The 15,926-nt window shown below is 33.3% G+C and overlaps 1 pseudogene; it reads right to left on the bottom strand.

Moving 5' to 3' along the window:
• Window positions 1–14,045: 14,045 nt before the first annotated feature.
• Window positions 14,046–14,900, bottom strand: LOC141553433 (large ribosomal subunit protein eL8 pseudogene; annotated as a pseudogene).
• Between the last annotated feature and the right edge of the window lie 1,026 nt (window positions 14,901–15,926).

Genomic DNA, 15,926 nt, shown 5'->3' with positions numbered 1-15,926 from the left:
CCAATGATCCCCACAAGCTGCAACAGTCTTTTTATATGTTAGGGAATCCAATGATTCCTGCAGATTTTGAAGTCCTGCAACAGTTTTATCATTTCTCAGAAAATCCAATGATTCCTGAGGGTTTTCAAGTCCTACAACAGTCTTATCATGTCTCAGAGAATCCAACGATTCCTGAGGGTTTTCAAGTACTACAACAATCTTTTCATGTCTCAGAGAATCCATTGATTCCTGAGAATTTAGAAGTCCTACAATTTTTTGATGTCCATGAGCCAAACACCATAACTGCCATGCTCTTTCAGTGGAGGGCAAAGTCAGCGACAGAACCACCTGATATTTCTTGGGTCTTCTCCTTTGTTTCAAGGGTCTGCTCCGTCTCTCTCTGATGGCAAATACAGCTCATTGGCACCCATCTGATTCCTTCTCCATCTGTAGAGATACAAGCAAACCCTCTCCCCCAAGCAGTTAGCCTATCAGGTCCATTCCATTCACCACTTTCTGGGTCTCTCCACATCACCTGGTGATTATCTAAAGACAGTGGAACTGCTCGCACTGGACACTGTCCTTCTGGTGGGTTATAAAGCCTGTCTGCCAGAGCCAGTGCATCTTTGTCCAAAAATCAAGAAGTTAATGGTATAAAGAGCTAGATTTCGAAGTTCTCTAGGGTTACCTGTGGCTCCCCCTTTCTTTTGTTTTTGGAGGAGCATCTTAATGTCTCTGTTTCTCCTCTCTACTATTGCCTGTCCTTGAGGATTAAAAGGTATGCCAGTGGTGTGTAAAATCTTGTACTGTGCACAAAAGTGTGCAAAATGTTTAGAAGTATATATGCAGGTCCATTGTCTGTTTTTATTGCTTGTGGCACACCCACAATTATAAAAGCTTGTATAAGGAATTCAGTGACCACTCAGGCTGTCTCTTTTGCTGCTGGCATTGAAAAAGTGAATACTGAAAAGGTGTCTACCACAATGTGAATAAAAGACGGACGACCAAAAGATTTATAATGGGTCACATCCATTTGTCAAATTTCATTGGGTCTCAAACCACGAGGATTCTTCCCTGGAGGGAGTGTAGGATCATGGAAAGGAAGTCAAGCTGGACATGCTTTTACTATGCTCCTAGCTTCCTCTCTTGTTATTCCAAAGTGTAAATGTAAAGCTTGAGCAGCTTGATGATATTTATTTATTTATTTTTTATTTTTTTCTGAGGCTGGGGTTAAGTGATTTGCCCAGGGTCACACAGCTAAGAAGTGTTAAGTGTCTGAGACCAGATTTGAACTTGGGTCCTCCTGAATTCAAGGCTGGTGCTCCATCCACTGCACTACCTTGCTGCCCCCTAGCCTGATGATATCTAAAATGAGATTTTTGGGCTTCTTGAAATATAGGAGTATTGGTCATCATGATTAGAAGGCCATCTTGCCTTTGAATTACTATCAAAAATAGGACCTGGAAGTCCACTATGAGAGTGGACATGCAAGATATAAATCTTACCTGAATGCGTTCTCACTTGTTCTTGAAGTTCCTTAAAGAGCTGATATATATTAGAGGCTAAAAATTTTATTTGGGCGGTGGCAATTCTTTGTACCACACCTACTGAATAGGCCGAATCAGATATTATATTTATATCTCCTGGATAATAAGTAAGAGCCAGAATGATTGCATACAATTCATTCTGCTGAGTGGACTGAAACTCTTTATAGTTAAGTCACGAGAGTATACAGTGCAAATATTATGTTTGGATGCATCTGTAAAGATGGTTGGTCCTTTAAGAGGAACTTTAGAAACCTTTTTTTCAAGAATCCATTGCCAATTATGTAACAGTCGGGTTATCTTTAATGGAGACCTGTGTGTAAAATTTGGAGCTATGGCTAATAAAAATTTTGCCACTCTGGGGATGGTTTCACAGCATATGTTAACTTGTGCATTAGTATAAAAGGTGTATATCTTGTCAGGTCTTATCCTAGATAATTGTACTGCTCGCTTAATGGCCTTTAATAAAATTCTAGCCACAAGCACTGGGGTAAGGAGTAAGGCTTTTGTTTCTGGTTGTGCTGGGAGGTTTCACCCCACTCTATCACACTGTCTCCTTGATGAAGGGAGTGCTGTGGGTGCCTCTTGTGTAGCAAAAAAAAAACTGATATTTTTCTAAGGGTTTTTTTGAGTGATTTCTTTCAACCACATTGGATAAAGCCTTAACCTTCAACTTCTCTCAAAGTCTCTTGAGCTTCTTTTGTAAGCTGGTGTGATGAGTTTAAAGCACTGTTTCCCCTTAAAATGTCACATAATGGTTGCAATTGATAGGTAGTCAAGCCAAACACTGGACACATCCATTGCATATCTCCTATCAATTTCTGGAAGTCATTGAAGGTGTTTAGCTTCTCTATTTTTAAGGAAAGTTTTTGTACTGTAAGAACCTTAGGGTATACTTCATATCTAAATATTTAAAAGGAGCATGTCTTTGAATTTTTTTTGGAACTATGTGCAATTTGTAGTTCCTTAGTGTTTCCATAGTGTTTTGTAGACATGCTTCTAGCATTTATTCCTCAGATGCACATCCTAATATATCATCCATATTACATTTGGAAATGCTTTTCTTACTGGAGTAAGAGCAACAGCAACATACATTTGACACATAGTAGGGTTGTTTTTCATTCCCTGTGGCAAAACTGTCCATTCATATCTTTTATAAGGCTCAGCTAAGTTAACGCTGGGCACTGAAAAGGCAAAATCTTTTCATATCCTCCCTTATCTAGAGGGATAGAAATAGAAAACAATCATTAATGTCTATAACCCACAGAGGACATTTTCTAGGCAACTGAGTAGGAGATGGAAGTCCAGGCTGAAGAGTCCCCCATAGTTTTCCATCTGTTCATTTACCTTTCTTTAATCAGTCAACATCCTCCATTTTTCCCAGATTTTCTTTTCTTACAACAAATATAGGGGGAATTCCAAGGACTTAGAGAAGGTTGTAAGTGTCCTTGATCAAGTTACTCCTGTACAATATCTAATAAGGCCTTAATTTTATCGCAACCTAACGTCCACTGTTCTACCCACACTGGGGTATCAGTTTTCCATTGGATAGGAACAGGTGAGAGTGTTGGGCAGGGCCCTTCAAACAGCAGCCCCTGCTTAAAATACAGAAGTACTCATTTTTAATCCTAACTATTGTAAAATGTCTCTTCCCCACAGATTGAGGGAAATAAACAGCAAAAGACCTAGACTATAAAGAAATATCAATCCCCTAATATTCAAGACACAAACCTAGAAGAAGAGAATGATTACAAAACATCTGCAAATAAAACCTCAAAATAAGTTCAGTTAATCCTAGAAAAGATTGTACAAAAGTTTAATGTTTTTCTAAATTAAATAAAGTTATTGGAGGAATATGAGTTCTGTGAAAGGAAGAACCAGAAAGAGAATTAATAGCTTGATCCAACAGGTGAAAAACCATACACAGAAAAATTCCCTGAAATTTAGAACAGATGAAATAATTTAAGAAATGAGACAACAAAAAATATTAAATCAGAGTCTAAAGACTTTTATGTAAGGTATCTCATGACAAAAAAATTCACCCTGACAATAGATTAAGGGAAAATAATATCATAATTATTAGACTACTGGAAAGACATGCCTCAAAAAGGTTTAAGAATTTATATTCTAAAAATATGGACACATATTCCTATGCTTTTTTAGAACCAGAGGGGGAAAATATGAAGAACCCACTAATGATCATCTTAGGAAATAAACCTCAAAGTGAAAATTCACAGCAACATTACAACCCAAATCCACAACTTCTAAGTAAGGTAAGAATTGTGGCAAGCAGCCAAAATGTTGTAGCCACAGTTAGGATATCATAAGACTTATCAGAGGCCACTAAAAGAGTTAAGAATGTTGGAAATGATATTCCTAAAAGCAAAGATACAGGTTTGCAATCCAGAATAACTTATTTAGCAAAACTGAGCATTATCCTATAGAGGAAAATATGGATCTGTAATGAAATAGAATTACAAATATTCCTGAAATAACCAGAACTGAGTATAAAATTTTAGCTCTGAACACAAGATTCAAGAGCAACATAAAAAAGTAAACACGAATGCTCATGAAGAACTAAACAAGGATATATTTTTTTACATTCTGCTAAAGGGAGTGAAAAAAACTGAAGTGATTCTGATCATTTCAGAATCTTAAATTTATTAAGGATCATAGAAAGAGTCTAATAAGACTAGGAACTGGGAGTGATATTTGTTATGTTTTGATTCTCTTGAAATAAAAATAAACAGTGAGGGTGAAAGAAATACACAGGGTAGAGGCAAGGGAGTGAAAAGAAGAAAAAGGGTGGGAAAATTATTTCACATACTCAAGTTGAGCAACCAAAATAATACATGAACAAGGAGAAACAGATGGAGGAAATAGGCAGCACTTAGATTTTTCTCTCTTCTGAACTGGTCAAAGGAGGCAAGAATACACAAACAGTTGAATAAAGAAATATTTTCTCTTGACAGGGAAAGAGGAGGCAGGGAGTGTGAGGGAAGGAAAAAAATAAGAGGGTGACTAAATTAAAAACTCATTCCTTCCTGTCTCCAGGCCTACCACTCTATTCACTGTACTACCTAGTTTTCTTTACTGTACCTTTAAGCATAATTTAATTTCTTTGTTTATTTCTCTTAACATTGTGAAATATATATGTTATATAAACATATATGCATATATATACATGTGTATATAATCTGATAAAATGACTAAAACTCCTATTTTGAAAAAAATGTTTAATACAAACTTTATTTTATATTCCTATCTTTACTTTGCATGTATTTTTATTATTTTAGATAGATTTTTTTATTTTTGAAATTTATTTTATTTTATAATTATAACTTTTTTTTTGACAGTACATATGCATGGGAAATTTTTTTACAACATCATCCCTTGCACTCACTTCTGTTTTGATTTTTCCCTTCCTTCCCTCCACCCCTTCCCCTAGATGGAAAGCAGTCTTATACATGTTAGATATGTTATAGTATATCCTAGATACAATATATGTGTGCAGAACCGAATTTCTTGTTGCACAGGGAGAATTGGATTCAGAAGGTAAAAATAACCTGGGAAGAAAAACAAAAATGCAAACAGTTTACACTCATTTCCCAGTGTTCCTTCTCTGGCTGTAGCTGATTCTGTCCATCATTGATCAATTAGAACTGAATTAGATCTTCTCTTTGTCGAAAATATCCACTTCCATCAGAATTGATCATCATATATTATTGTTGTTGAAATATATAATGATCTCTTGGTCCTGCTCATTTCACTCGGCATCAGTTCATGTAAATCTCTCCAGACCTTTCTAAAATCATCCTATTGATCATTTGTTACAGAACAATAATATTCCACAACATTAATGTACCACAATTTACCCAACCATTCTCCAATTGATGGGCATCCATTCATTTTCCAGTTTCTCTCCACTACAAAAAGGACTGCCACAAACATTTTGGCACATACAAATGTATGTGCCTTTCCCCTTTTTCATTATTTCTTTGGGATAATTTCAGATTACTCTCCAAAATGGCTGTGTATTCACAACTCCACCAACAATGCATCAGTTTCCCAGTTTTCCCACAGCTCCTCCAACATTCATCATTATTTTTTTCCTGTCATCTTATCCAATCTGACAGGTGTGCAGTGGTATCTCAAAGACAACCTATAGTTTTGAAGGCATCTTATAATCAATTTTAACTCATATGACTTTGCTATTGTTCTGTTCCCAGAGATTTCCACAGATGGTCCTAACCAACTCACCAACCTATTTTATGCCAAGTGTTTTAAATTTCAATAATAATATTAGCTACTGCTTATATAGTGCTTTACAAATACTATCTCATTTCATTCCTCTAAGAACCCTGAGAGGCAGGTACTACTATTATCATCATTTTACAGCTGAGGAATTGAATCAAGCAGAGACTTGACCAGAGCCACATAGTTTAGGAAGTATCAGAGGCCAGATTTGATTGATTCTGGGCCCAACATTCTAGCCATTGTGCTTCCCTTCATTTTGCTGATCTTTACCAATTTATCTATTTTACCATCAACTATTTCCTTTTTTTGGGGGGGGGGGGAGAAAGAGGAGTAGGCAATCAGGGTTAAATGTCTTGCCCAAAGTCACACGGCTAGTTAGTGTCAAGCATTTAAGGCTGGATTTGAAATCAAGTCCTTCTGATCCCAGAATTCTTTCCATTTGCCTCATAGCTGTCCACCAACTATCTCCTTTTGATCCATCCTTTTCTTTGCCCAGATGTTTTGGTGTTGAAAAATTTCCCTCCTCTACCCACTTCCTTAGTTTAAGAAACATACTTTTCATATGCCCTTTGCCAAGGAGTTTTCATTTACTTTGGCCTCCAGTTTACTTTTTTTTCTCTTTTAATCTATTTTGAATTTTATCTTTCAGTCCATGAACGCTACACTTATTTGTTCTTTCTTTATTCTTTGCCAAGAAAACCTCCCATGATGTAATGAACAGATGTGACTAAAAAGACTAAACAGCAACCACACAGAATCACTTTCCTAAGTCATTAAGTTACACATTCTGTGTGGTCAGGGATGGAGAAATAGGTACTATTCTTAACTAGATTAATAAAAGAAGGCTACCATTGTTATCTAATCATCACTTTAACCTATCTTCAAGGAGATCAGAATTCATTCCCTGAACTTGGCTCATTTTTCCTTTAAAAATTGGTAGGATACTTGAAAAAATGATTTTTGACATAATTGTATATTAATACTTTTGACACATCTAATGCTGATGTGGATATCTCAGTCTGTGATACTGTAAATTCACTTTTTTTCCTGTGTCATTTATAAAATGTCTCTTATTATGAACTTAAAAATCATCAATAAATGAGCATATCTATTTATAAGGAAAATACCAATGAAGATTGCATAATAAAAACCAATAAATTTCTGCTATATAATTTGATTTTTTAAAATTTTAAATTAAATTTCACAAAGTAGTAAAAAATTCTATTTGTGTCCTCTTCTGAATGTCTACATTGTTTTCTATTTGTATTTTAAAATATTTTATTTTGTTCTTTTCTTTCTTTTTTCCTCATCTCTACCAACATTTAGTTACTCACTAGCCCAAGAAATTACTTTTCCACTTCTGATTCTTTATTATTATTATCATATTTAAAACTGAATAAAAATAAAAAACAAAATAGAAAAAGAAAGACAGAAAAGAAAATGTTAAAAAACAAAACAAAACAAAACATTGTCATGTGCCTAGCAGAACATCAAGAATGATTCAAAACATATAACAATAAATTTATATTTCAGGAAAGCATATATAATAATAAAATATTATGTATTCACATCTCTCTCTCTCTCTCTCTCTCTATATATATATATATATATATATATATATAAATTTGTTTCCCTGTAGGTTATTCTTTGTTCTTTGCTGTGCACTTTTTAAAAAAATTTTCTTTTTCTTGAGGATTTTTATTTTCATTAAGGTGGGAGATCTATATTTTCTTTCACAGCATGACTTTTATGGAAATGGTGTGTATAACTTTATATTTATTTCTTAATTGTAGATAGGAATAAGGCACAGAACTTAGAACTCAAAAATTTCAAAAATAAATGTGAAAAAATTGTTTTAAATGTAACTGGGGCAAAATATTAAATAAATAAATTAAGGTTCTATTTCCTTTTCTAGTAGACTAATTGACTTTTTTTTTCATAATCTTTTCTTGGATGGTTCTTATTTTTTTCCCTTTGATCACTCTCATTTGATTTCTGAAGTCTTTTTTTTTTTAAGTTGTTGTATAAATTTTTTCTGGGCTTGAATTCGTCTATAAATTCTTTCTGGCCTCAGTTAACATTACTCTTTGGGGTAGAAAAGACTTTTTTTACTTCAATATCTTCTTCTAAAGATGAACTTTGGGCTTGCTGTTTCTGTGGAGCTATCCTGTAGGTATTGACACTTCACACTGGTCAATCCTTGGTCCTTGGATCTTTTTATTTTTTATTGAATCTTCTTGGGATGTCCCAGGAGAACCCCTGTTCAGCCCCACTCGTATTTGTTTTTCACCAGTGTACATTTGTCTTGAGGTGAAATTTTGCTTTGTGGGGGAAATCTGGAGAGCTTGTAATGTTCTGACCTATTCTGCCACCTTTCTAGAATCCTTCATTGCTTTTGATTCTTTAAGGTCCTCTTAAATTTTTCATTCACAAAATTCTCTCTATGACTTGATTCTTCTTTGTTCTATATTTTACCCCTTAGTTCAATTTCCCTTCTTTTTTCATTTTTAAAAATTAAATTAATTTTATTACATTTTAAGCTTCAAGCTGCCTCCTTTCTTTCCTCCCTACCCACCTCACACTATGAAGATCATTATTTGATGAAGATATAGATATCTGTCTCTATTTCTGTCTGTCTGTCTCTCTTTCATCTATCTATCTAAAATTATTCTATGTATATTTCTACTTGTGAATTCTTTTTCTACAGTTCTCTTGTAGTTGATTTGAATATTCACAATTATTTTTCAAACAGTATTGTTGTTATTATAAAAATGTTCTTTTGGTTCTGTTCATTTCACTTTTCATTATTTCATGCAAGTCTTTCCATGTTTTTCTACCTGCTCATCATATCTTACAGAAAATTAATATTCAGCTGCAATCATATACCACAAATTCTTCAACTATTCCCCAACTGATGAACATCTCTTCTCTTTCCAGTTCTTTGCTAATCATGAAGAGAGCTGCTATAAATATTTTAGAACATAAAAATTCTTTTCTCTTTTTTTCTGAGAAAACAGACCTATTATTAGTATTTTTAGGTCAAAGGTCATATGCAGTTTTATAACTCTGGATATAATTCTAGATTGCTCTCCAAAATGGTTGGATCAATTCATAGTTCCAGCAACAGTGTATCACTTTTCTATTTTTTTTTTTTTTACATCCTCTGCTATTTTCCCTTCTTTGGTTTTTGCCAAATCAAAAGAGTATGATATGGTATCAATAATGATTTTGAGCGTTTTATGTGACTATATATATAGCTTTGATTTTTTTCATCAAATAACTGCTTATTCCTATCTTTGATGATTCATCAATTGAATGACTTATATTCTTATAAATTTGACAGTTTATTTGTAAAACTATTTGTAAAACTTTCCCCCAAATTTTCTGCTTTTCTTCTAATCTAGGCTACATTGGTTTTATTTGGGAAAACTCTTGTGAAATATAAAATGGATAATTTTGATTACATTAAATTTAAAATGCTGATGATTTTTGTGTATTTATTTTATAGCCTGCTCTTTTGTTAATATTAATTGCTTTGACTATCTTTTTAGTAGAATCTCAAATATATCATCATATTGTCTGCAAAAAGACCTAGTTTTATTTTCTCATTGCCCATTCTTATTCCTTCAATTTTTTTTCTTCTGTTGTTGCTATTGCTTTTATTGCTAATGCAATATTGAATAATGTTAATGACAATGGGCATTCTTGTTTCACTACTCTTCTTATTGGGAAGACTTCTACTTATCCACATTAGAAATAATGCTTATTGATGGTTTTAGGTAACTGCTCCACATTATCCTTTCCTTTTAAAAAAATTGTTGATCATTATACTTATTCACTTTTCTTGTATCAACCTCATAATATTGAGATGATATAATAGTTTATTTGTGAATTTACTAGTTTAAATAGGGATTAGAAGAGTTAGTTCCAGAACATTTATTATATATATTGTGAACATATTCATTTGTATATGTGTTGTTTGCCCCATTAGAATATAAACTTTTTGAGAGAAAGGATTGTTTTATTATTACTTTTGACATCTCCATTGATTAGTACAAAGACTAGCACATAACAAATGCTTAATTATTGCTTGTTGATATTCTGATATTTTCAAATTATTATTATTAGTAGTAATATTAGCAATAGAGATTAGTATTAGATATTAGTAATAGAAACAAGCTACAAAGGGAAAAGAAAGGGAAAGCCTACTCAAACTACAAAATGCATGGCAATTATCGAGGATCAATCTATTATAGATATGAAGTATTCATATACATTTAGTTACAAAGTGATTTCTTTTAAAAGAACAATTTAAACAGTTGAAGAAAAACTCAATGCTCATGACTAGATAGTGCCAACATAATAAAAATGATAATACTACCAAAGTTAGTTCACAGCTTTAATTCTATTCCAAAATTATATCAAAATTCATTTGGAGGAATAAAAATTTTAACCTGTCAAGGTAAATATATAATCAAAGAAGGTAGAGGACAAATGGAACCTAGAACTTCCAGATCTATATAGGCTTTTCCAAAAGTCTTATTGAAGTTTTAAGCTTAAATACTTAAAAGTTTTGGTAGATTAAAATGGCACTAGGACTTTTGGAACACCCTACATCAAAAAGTAGTCATCAAAAGCATCTAGAATCAATTAAAAAATAAAGAAGTAAATCCACGAAATAAACTAGTCAGTCATTTGATATTTATTAAGTGTTCAAGACATTATAATACAGTTCCTAGAAAGGCAAATGGCTATCCTTGCCCTTGAGAAATAATATAATGGAGCAAACAACATCCAAACAACTATCATAAAAAAGTTATATATAGAATAAATAGGAAATAATCAGCAGAAGAAAGGTTTCCTATATAGATTAGATATAGAAAAATTGGAAACAATGGAACTCAATAATTCAGTGTTTGATAAACTGGAAAACAAAAATTACTTAGGAAAGAATTCCCTGTTTGTTAAAAACTGGAAAGCAGTCTGGTGGAAATTAGACTGAAAACAACTTCTTGCCATATGCTAAATAAATTCAGATATGACCATAATATTTAAAAGTATGCATAAAAAATTAGAAGAAAAGCAGATAATATACCTTTCTCAGTTATGAGTAAGAGATATGTCTTTAGTCAAAAACAGGATAGAAACAATTAAAAATATAAAATAGATAATATTCCTTGAAACTGACTTCTGAAAAAGCAAACTTACTACTACTAAGAAGAGAAACAATAAAATGGTAATCCATGTCTTTTTGACTAAAGACTATCTTTATTCTCTACAGTACTGTTTTGTATATTTCTTGGACAGTAGATTTTTATCAAAGATTTGATCAATTAAATTTTTCTTAGTCATTTTCTCTTCTTATTCCTAACTTATTTTATTTATTCTCTTAAAAATCTATTTATTTTCCCAACTGCATTTAAAAACAATTCCAAATTCTCTCCCACCCATCCTTCCCTGCCACAATGAGAAGGTAAGCAAACTGATATAGGTTATACATGTGTCATCATGCAAAACATAGTTCCATATTAGTCATATTATAAAAGAAAACATATAGGTGGCCCAGAAATCAGGAAGAGCTTGATTCACTACTGCCCCAGACACTTAATACTTTCTGGGCAAGTCAGTTAATTCCATTTGTCTCAGCAAAAATAAAAACAAAAATAAATAAAAAAGAAAACATAGATCAAACTCCCCCCTCTTCCCAAGAAAAATAAAGTTTAAAAAGTATGCTTCAGTCTGTATTTGGCCTCCATCAATTCTTTCTCTGAGGATGAATAGCAGAATAAGTCCTTTAGAGTTGGCTCATTATATTGCTGGAATAGCATCTACTATTTTTGTACTTCTTTTTCGATTTGGCCAATTTTTCAAGGAGTTCTATTTTCTTTTTTTCAGTGAATTTTAAAATATCTTTTTCCATTTGGTCAATTCTGTTTTTCAAGGCATTTTTCTCTTCATTGGATTTTTGTACCTCTGTTACTATTTGGCCTAGTCTGTTTTTTAAGGTATTATTCTCTTCAGTATTTTTTTGTGCCTCCTTTACCAGGCTAAATTGTCTTAGACTAAAAAATTGTTTCATCCCATCTTTTTGTGTGTTCTGCCACTCCAGAATTTGTTTTAGGACATTATTTAAAGGTGTCTGGGAGGAAGGGACTGGGGAGAGCCCAAAAGAGTCCCTGCCTTTCCTCCACAATCTTGGCTTTGTCCTCTATTTGTGCTTTTAAAAGCTTTTAAAATTTATTTATTTAACATTGTATTTTATCTTTTGTGTTCATCTTCACATCGTGTTTGGTTATATATTTTACTGTTAGTCATACTTATGAAAGGCAGTTCCTGTTCTTGAATTTTAAAAAATGATATTTAATTTGAATATGAGTTGGGAGATTAATGAGACATATAATGTAAAATGCTGGCCTAACTCTATTTGAGTTGATACCTAATGTTTTTTGCAACTCTTAATAGCTAGCATTTATATAGTGCCTTCTCTGTGTTGGGAATTATGATAAGCGGTTTACAAATATTATCTCATTTGATCTTTGTGACAACACTAGGAGGGTCAATACCATTTTTTAAAAATCATATGTATAGATGAGTAAATTGAAAGAAACAGAGATGAAGTGACATATCTAAGGTCATATAACTAGGAAACATCTGAAGCTATATCTGATTACAGACCCAGTGCTCTACCCACTGTACCACTTCTCTGCCTCCCTAAAATGTTATCTCATTTGGCTCTACCAACAATTATGGGAGGTAAGTGCTATTCAAACAAAGCTTTCTTTCTCAAGTAATTTGTGTTCTTGATAGTTTCGAACACTGAGCTATTGAGTTTGAGTGTTTATATTTTTCCCTATCTTATCAGTTTCATGAATTCAGTTTTCAAAAGTTTTTCAACCAGTATCAAATAATATTGATGCTACTTCTCTATAATATATTTTGAAATCTGGTAATTTATTCCTATTTTTGATCATTTACCTTGATATTTTAGCTCACAATGAATTATGCTTTCTTTTTATATTTTGATAAATCGATCCCTTGATAGTTTGATTCTGATAGAATTAAATCCATAAATTACTTTCAATAGCTTAATTTTTATTTCGATTTGACAAGGCCATTAGAGTTATTGCCTCCTGTTATATTTCTCTTATTTTCATTCTCAAAGATTGTTTTGTAGTTGTATTTATTATTGTTGTTTGTTCTTGTTTTCAAAGAGGACCACCACATTGGAGAGGAGGTGCCATGGCATGCAAGTGAGTTGGATTTAAGTGAGGTGGACCATGCAAAGTCATCAGCCTCACCTTCTCCTCCAGAGCCATTTGAGTCCAGTGGCAAGATAAAGATCAGAATAACTGGAGATGGCCCTGGATGAAGTGAACACCCAGATATTTATGTGTTCTATGAATGGAACTTCTCTATCACTTTTCAAAATTTGCCATAAAAATAAGCAGAAATACTGATAATGTTTGCATACTTATTTTGAATCTTCCAACATTTTAGAAGCTACTAATCTCTGATTACTTTGGTGATTTTTCTATAGTTTTCTAGGTAATGAATAATATCACCTATAAATGTGGATAATTTTGTTTTCTCTTTGCCAAAATTTATATCTTTAATTTCTTATTTTTCTTTTGCTATTGCTCATAGTGAGAATAGCAAGCATCTTTCTTTAACAGGATCCTGGGCAGGAAATTCTTTTTCTTCATTGCAAATAATAATTCCTGCCTTTAGATATATACTTTTAACTTTTATACATATTAAAGAAAGGTACTTTTGTGCTTATGTATTTTTGACTTTTAATATAAATAATGTCTTATTTTACAGAAAGGTCTTATGCATTAATGATAAAAAATAAAATGTTTTTGTTATTTATATGGTTATTATACTAATTTTAAAATAATATTTTATTCCTCCAATTATATGTATAAACAATTTTAAACGTTCATTTTTAAAAAGTTTTGAATTCCAAATTCTATCCCTCCCTTCCTACTCCCATATTAGTTGTTTAATGATGTGTTACATCATTTTTTCATCTCAGGTGCAACATGGAGAATTTTTTAGATGTCTTTCTGTAGTATTTGCTAAAAATTTATCATTACTATTTATTTGTGAAAGCAATCTATAATTATTCTTCTCTGGTTTATTCCTCCTTGGTGTGAGTACTGGAACCATATTTATCTTATCAAAGAAGTTTGATATATTGTCTTCTCTAATATTGAGCCTAATTATTTTAGCATAGTTGATAATTATTCTTTTTTGTTGTTGTTTATATTTTTATTTTTATGTAGGGAAAAATCAAACGTACATTTAACCCAATTTGGTTGCAAGTTCCTTAGCTTTTGCCTTTTCCAGCTTGGCAATACAAGCCACTGATTTTGGACCCAGGACATTGCCACTCCAGTGACGATGGATCTCATCATATCTGTCATTGTAATTGGTTTTGATGGCTTCTACCAGCTTAGCTAGGGCTCCTTTATCTTCAGGGTTAACCTGTGTGAAGGCAATGCTTGTGAAAGTCTTTCAGTGAACTAAGCGATCCAGTCTGGCTTTATCTTTGATAATACAGTAAGGAACCCCCATTTTTCTGCACAAGGCAGGTAGGAAGACCACCAGCTCAATGGGGTCCACATCATGTGCAATCACTACCAACTGTGCTTTCTTGTTTTCTACCAGGGTAGTAACAGTGTTAACAACTGCTCTGAGGACAGGTGGTCTCTTAATGGGGACATCTCCTTTGCCTGCAACTTTTTGTTCAGCCTTAGCCATCAGCCTTTGCTTCTTTTCTTGCTTTGTCTCAGGTCTGTGTTTGTGAGCTAGCTTAAGCAGTTGAGTAGCTGTCTGATGATCTAAAGCCTGGGAGAACTAGTTGATTGCTGGTAGCACTTTCAAACATTTGTAAAGGATAGACCTTTGACGCTGAAGTCTGAGGTATTGAGGCCATTTGACAAATTGAGTAAAGTTCCTTTAGGGCTGGATGTCCTGGCCAATGCCAAAGTTTTTGGGCCACTTCTCAAACAAAGGATTGACTACTTTCTTGGCTTCTTGCTTCTTCACAACAGCAGGGGACGGAGCCATCTTCTTCCCTTTGGCCTTCTTCCCTTTTGGCATCTTAGCCAGCAGAAGGAGAAAGGAGATAATTACTCTTAAAATATTTGACAAAATCTATCTTAACTATAGTCTAAGAGTTTTTAATTTGAATAGTTTATGACTTGATTTGTTTTTGAGATTGATTCACATAAGATCTCTTTAAAAAAAAAAGTGAGTTAATTTTTTGTGGATGATCTATTTCCTTTAGTTTAATATTTTTGCTGACATAAAATTATATATAGTTACTTATGGATTCTTATTTTCTTTAATTGTGTTAACCTTGTTACTATTTTATTTTGATTATTTGATATATAATCTGATTATTTTGATATATAATTTGATTATCTTGCCTTATTTTTAAGAAATAAAATCAAATTAACTTTATGCTTTCTTAACTTTTCTGAAACACCAGCACTTTTACTTTTTCCTGAGGCTGGGGTTAAGTGACTTGCCCAGGGTCACATAGCTAGGAAGTGTTAAGTGTCTGAGACCAGATTTGAACTCGGGTCCTCCTGAATTCAGGGCTGGTGCTCTATCCACTGTGCCACCTAGCTGCCCCGACCAGCTCTTTTAAAAAGAATGATTCATTCTATGTTCTTTTTCAATTCTATGTTCCATTTAAATCCAATTCAATTCAATCTAACAAACATTTGTAAATCATCTGTGAAAGTGATGAGAATTAGGTAAGGGGTACCTAAATGAAAATAGGCTTTAATTGAGGTCTAGTGGCAGGTTCAGGGTACAGAGCTCCCCTGCAACCTCATAGGATTCGGTGCAAGGATACAGAGTTAAATGAGGTCTAGTGGCAGCACAAGAGTCCTCTGTAAAGGAATTTATAGACCTGAAAAACCTAGAGTCATAAGTTTATTGTGGGGTTTGGAAGTAAGGTTAAAGATGGAAAGACACCAGAGCCAGGGCTGGCACCGGGCAGGCAGAAACCCTTGACATGGCCGATGCCATGTTTGGGGTTCCTGCAAAGAGTGGACTCCAGTTTTGCCCCATTTTATAACAGGGGGGCTTTTGATAATCTTGAAAGGGGCCCATGGGTGAAGTCCCAGGTTG

The sequence above is a fragment of the Sminthopsis crassicaudata genome, chromosome 1 (assembly GCF_048593235.1).
Source record: "Sminthopsis crassicaudata isolate SCR6 chromosome 1, ASM4859323v1, whole genome shotgun sequence".
NCBI lineage: Eukaryota > Metazoa > Chordata > Mammalia > Dasyuromorphia > Dasyuridae > Sminthopsis > Sminthopsis crassicaudata.
The sequence above is the reverse complement of the archived record's forward strand: the minus strand, read 5'-3'. Positions and strand labels throughout refer to the sequence as shown.